At 46.4% G+C, this 5,109-nt stretch overlaps 1 long non-coding RNA gene across 1 annotated transcript; it reads right to left on the reverse strand.

Annotated features, from left to right (window-relative positions):
* Positions 1–1,856: 1,856 nt before the first annotated feature.
* Positions 1,857–4,863, reverse strand: LOC125958139 (uncharacterized). Its single transcript, XR_007469310.1, has 3 exons — positions 4,808–4,863; positions 4,593–4,699; positions 1,857–2,008 (listed from the first exon to the last, which is right to left on the reverse strand). It is a non-coding gene; the product is annotated as an uncharacterized LOC125958139 (long non-coding RNA).
* Between the last annotated feature and the right edge of the window lie 246 nt (positions 4,864–5,109).

Raw genomic sequence — 5,109 nt, forward strand, 5'->3', positions numbered from 1 at the left:
GGTAGAAGCTCTTCTTGCTCGAGATCGTCCTTGGCAATCGAAGTACAGCGTACAGGTTAATCGCTATCAATGGCACCGTGGAGGAGCGGCGAACAGAACCTGGAAATGGTCCGCAAATGGCATGCGCTGTTAGTGTTTTTTGAGTGTCACCTCACAGCAGGTAACACTCAACCTTATGATGAATCCGAATGTGATCGCTCATCGCAACACATCGTGCCAGATTTTGTCATAGCGAAACGAAGGCTATGCAAACTGGGCTGTGGAGAGGAAAGTGGCGGGTCTCATTTCCTTGGTGGACATGAAATCGCCTGGACCCGCACATGGTAGAAGCTGTTCTCGCTCGAGATCGTCCTTGGCAATCGAAGTGCAGCCTACAGGTGGCCTGGCAAGTCACCGGAAAAATGGTGGCTTAATCGCTATCAATGGCACCGTGGAGGAGCGGCCAACAGAACCTGGAAATGGTCCGCAAATGGCATGCGCTGTTAGTGGTTTTTGAGTGTCACCACACAGCAGGTAACACCCAACCTTATGATGAATCCGAATGTGATCGCTCATCGCAACACATCGTGCCAGATTTTGTCATAGCGAAACGAAGGCTATGCAAACTGGGCTGTGGAGAGGAAAGTGGCGGGTCTCATTTCCTTGGAGGACATGAAATCACCTGGACCTGGACATGGTAGAAGCTCTTCTTGCTCGAGATCGTCCTTGGCAATCGAAGTACAGCGTACAGGTTAATCGCTATCAATGGCACCGTGGAGGAGCGGCGAACAGAACCTGGAAATGGTCCGCAAATGGCATGCGCTGTTAGTGTTTTTTGAGTGTCACCTCACAGCAGGTAACACTCAACCTTATGATAAATGCGAATGCGATCGCTCATCGCAACACATCGTGCCAGATTTTGTCATAGCGAAACGAAGGCTATGCAAACTGGGCTGTGGAGAGGAAAGTGGCGGGTCTCATTTCCTTGGTGGACATGAAATCGCCTGGACCCGCACATGGTAGAAGCTGTTCTCGCTCGAGATCGTCCTTGGCAATCGAAGTGCAGCCTACAGGTGGCCTGGCAAGTCACCGGATAATGGTGACTTCATCGCTATCAATGGCACCGTGGAGGAACGGCCAACAGAACCTAGAAATGGGCAGCAAATGGCATGCGCTGTTAGTGGTTTTTGAGTGTCACCTCACAGCAGGTAACACCCAACCTTATGATGTATCCGAATGTGATCGATCATTGCAACACATCGTGCCAGATTTTGTCATAGCGAAACGAAGGCTATGCAAACTGGGCTGTGGAGAGGAAAGTGGCGGGTCTCATTTCCTTGGTGGACATGAAATCGCCTGGACCCGCACATGGTAGAAGCTGTTCTCGCTCGAGATCGTCCTTGGCAATCGAAGTGCAGCCTACAGGTGGCCTGGCAAGTCACCGGAAAATGGTGGCTTAATCGCTATCAATGGCACCGTGGAGGAGCGGCGAACAGAACCTGGAAATGGTCCGCAAATGGCATGCGCTGTTAGTGTATTTTGAGTGTCACCTTGTAACGGCCCTAAAAACGATATCAACGGGAAGCCCCACCAGCCGTTACCGAGAGCCATCTACGCACGAGACAATATTCGACGATCGGGTGCATCATAAACGTCGGGATTTTACCCGAACTCAACGGACGTTCAGGACCAGCAGCGACGCCGTACCTGCAGCGACGATCCTGGATGGAACAACATCATCGATCCTGCGTATCCTAAACGGCAGGGTTTTACCCGAACTCAACGGACGTTCATCACCATCAGCGACGCCGTACCTACAGCGACGATCCTGGATGGAACAACATCATCGATCCTGCGTATCCTAAACGGCAGGGTTTTACCCGAACTCAACGGACGTTCATCACCATCAGCGACGCCGTACCTGCAGCGACGATCCTGGATGGAACAACATCATCGATCCTGCGTATCCTAAACGGCAGGGTTTTTACCCGAACTCAACGGACGTTCATCACCATCAGCGACGCCGTACCTACAGCGACGATCCTGGGTGGAACAACATCGGCGAGAGGTAGGATCGACCACGGCGAACGGAAGCCACGGAAAGGACACGAGTGAGGACCGACAAGGACAGGCGATGACGAATGTGGAAAATAGTATAAAAATAGTTAGAATAAGAATAAACGAGGCAGTCTCTCTATGAAGCTCAGTCAGTTGAGTCGGTCAGTCCCTCTGTGAAGCTCAGTCAGTTAAACGGGCAGTCTCTCTATGAAGCTCAGTCAGTTGAGTCGGGGAGTCTCTCTGTGAAGCTCAGTCAGTTGAGTCGGCCAGTCCCTTTGGGAAGCTCAGTCAGTCCAGTTCAGTTAGTTGGCTCAGTTTTGAAACTAGATTTCCAGTGTCAACTTCGTCATTCTTTTAAAGCATTATTGGTGACAGCGGTTCTGCCCCGCTAAGTTTCTAATTTCGGGAGCAAATCCCCTTACAACGTGGTGACAGCGGTGGGATTTTATATGAATTCCCCAACATAAAGAAATTTCCGTTACAACGTGGTGACAGCGGTGGGATACCGATCCCGTGTTGATAAGTAGTATTCCGGTGGAAAACGAACTCAACCCAACGAAATTAATAAGTGAATGTTAAATCAAAAGTGAAATTCAAAAGTGCAAAATAAGCAGTGAACTACACAGAAAGACAGCGTAAAACCTAAGAAGAGGAACAGCGAGTGTAATTCAAAAGAAGAAGAAACCGAGTCTACCGAAAAGCGAACCAACTGAACGACGCATAGCTGCAAATAACTACAAGGAAAACACGGTGATAACAGACTACAAAGAAGGCTTGGTGGTAAAAAAATATTAGTCATAAAAGTGAACAGTGACAAAGTGAATCTAGAAAGAAGCACATATTAACAAAAAACACAACAACAACAAAGAAGTAAAATGGCCCAGTACAAACAACGCAGGCCTAGTCAAAACTGGAACTGTTTAAAATGTCATAACTTAGAAGAACAAATTGAGGAGTTGAAGAACGACTTGCAAACGTTAAGAGAATTAAAATCTGAACTGTTTAGGTTAGGCATCATAACCACTTCCAACTTAGAAAAAGAAAACCAAAAATTAATTGAAGAAAACAAGCATTCTCATACAGAATTGATAGCGACCCAAAATAAGCTTAAAGAAACAAAAGAGAGCCAATGCTTAGATGAGAAAGGTATAAGAGAAGCACAGAAAAGGGCTACTGAAACCAATCCCAGCAGAATTTGTAAGGAATCTAAATCACTCGTAAATACATTGTTACATTCTGAAAAAAATAGCTTGAACAAGGAACTCCAGCAAGCATTGAAAGTGTGGGAAGGTAAAGAAAAATCTAATCAGTTATCAAAAGAGAGCCAAAGCCAATATGACTAATGTATAAGGGGAGTACAGAGTAGGATCACTGAAACCAATCGCAGCAGAGTCTGTAAGGAAACTAAAACACTCGTAAACAAAGACCTAAGAGATTTTGATAAACGTAATATGGAAAACAAAGTGGTTTTTGACGGTAATAAATTAGGCGAGGATCTTCCGAGGATCGAAGAAATTTTCCGAGCTAGAGATGTGGTAATATGATCACAAAGATTCCCCTGTATAACAAGCAATAAGACGACGATTTGAAAATTGGACCAAGCATATCGAAAAAAATTAAATTTGAGGAAAAATAGATAAATTGGAAGACAAGAAAAGTTAAGCAGTTAAACATATAACGTCAGGAAAGAATAGCATGGGAAATTAATAATGACAAAAAGAAAGGAAAACAAACGTGTATCGAATATTAAGAAATGTTCATGAAAACTTCAGAGTTGAGGTTGTTCAGTATAAATCTGACCACGACGTTCACAATGAACGAAGACACACAGTGGAAGACCGACAAACTATAAGAGGAAAGTAAGATAGGAAAACAAATGTGTATCGAAAATTAAGAGATGTTTAGGAAAATTGCCTAGTTGAGGTTGTTCAGTATAAATCTGACCACGACGTTCACGATGAACGAAGACACACAGTGGAAGACCGTCAAACTATAACAAGAAAGTAAGAAAGGAAAACAAAAACAACTTTGCGAAAGGAAGCAATTAACGGAAAAAACCTAATGCGAGGGCAGAAGATATAAAAGGGAAAAAAGGAATAGAAAAATACAAATGAACTGAGAATTTTCGAGCCAACGGGCCAAAGGGTCAACAGGGAAAATTTAAGCAACGAGCAGAGCATCTACAAGCGGAGAAACGAAGCGAGCCGGCGACAATACGCAACGCCACAACACCTAGCAGCTTGATGCTATTTCCGTCAAGCCGGGCCTCAAGCTCCACTAAGGGAGGGGGAGATGTAACGGCCCTAAAAACGATATCAACGGGAAGCCCCACCAGCCGTTACCGAGAGCCATCTACGCACGAGACAATATTCGACGATCGGGTGCATCATAAACGTCGGGATTTTACCCGAACTCAACGGACGTTCAGGACCAGCAGCGACGCCGTACCTGCAGCGACGATCCTGGATGGAACAACATCATCGATCCTGCGTATCCTAAACGGCAGGGTTTTACCCGAACTCAACGGACGTTCATCACCATCAGCGACGCCGTACCTACAGCGACGATCCTGGATGGAACAACATCATCGATCCTGCGTATCCTAAACGGCAGGGTTTTACCCGAACTCAACGGACGTTCATCACCATCAGCGACGCCGTACCTGCAGCGACGATCCTGGATGGAACAACATCATCGATCCTGCGTATCCTAAACGGCAGGGTTTTTACCCGAACTCAACGGACGTTCATCACCATCAGCGACGCCGTACCTACAGCGACGATCCTGGGTGGAACAACATCGGCGAGAGGTAGGATCGACCACGGCGAACGGAAGCCACGGAAAGGACACGAGTGAGGACCGACAAGGACAGGCGATGACGAATGTGGAAAATAGTATAAAAATAGTTAGAATAAGAATAAACGAGGCAGTCTCTCTATGAAGCTCAGTCAGTTGAGTCGGTCAGTCCCTCTGTGAAGCTCAGTCAGTTAAACGGGCAGTCTCTCTATGAAGCTCAGTCAGTTGAGTCGGGGAGTCTCTCTGTGAAGCTCAGTCAGTTGAGTCGGCCAGTCC

This window comes from Anopheles darlingi, chromosome 3, assembly GCF_943734745.1.
Source record: "Anopheles darlingi chromosome 3, idAnoDarlMG_H_01, whole genome shotgun sequence".
NCBI classification, from domain to species: Eukaryota; Metazoa; Arthropoda; class Insecta; order Diptera; family Culicidae; genus Anopheles; species Anopheles darlingi.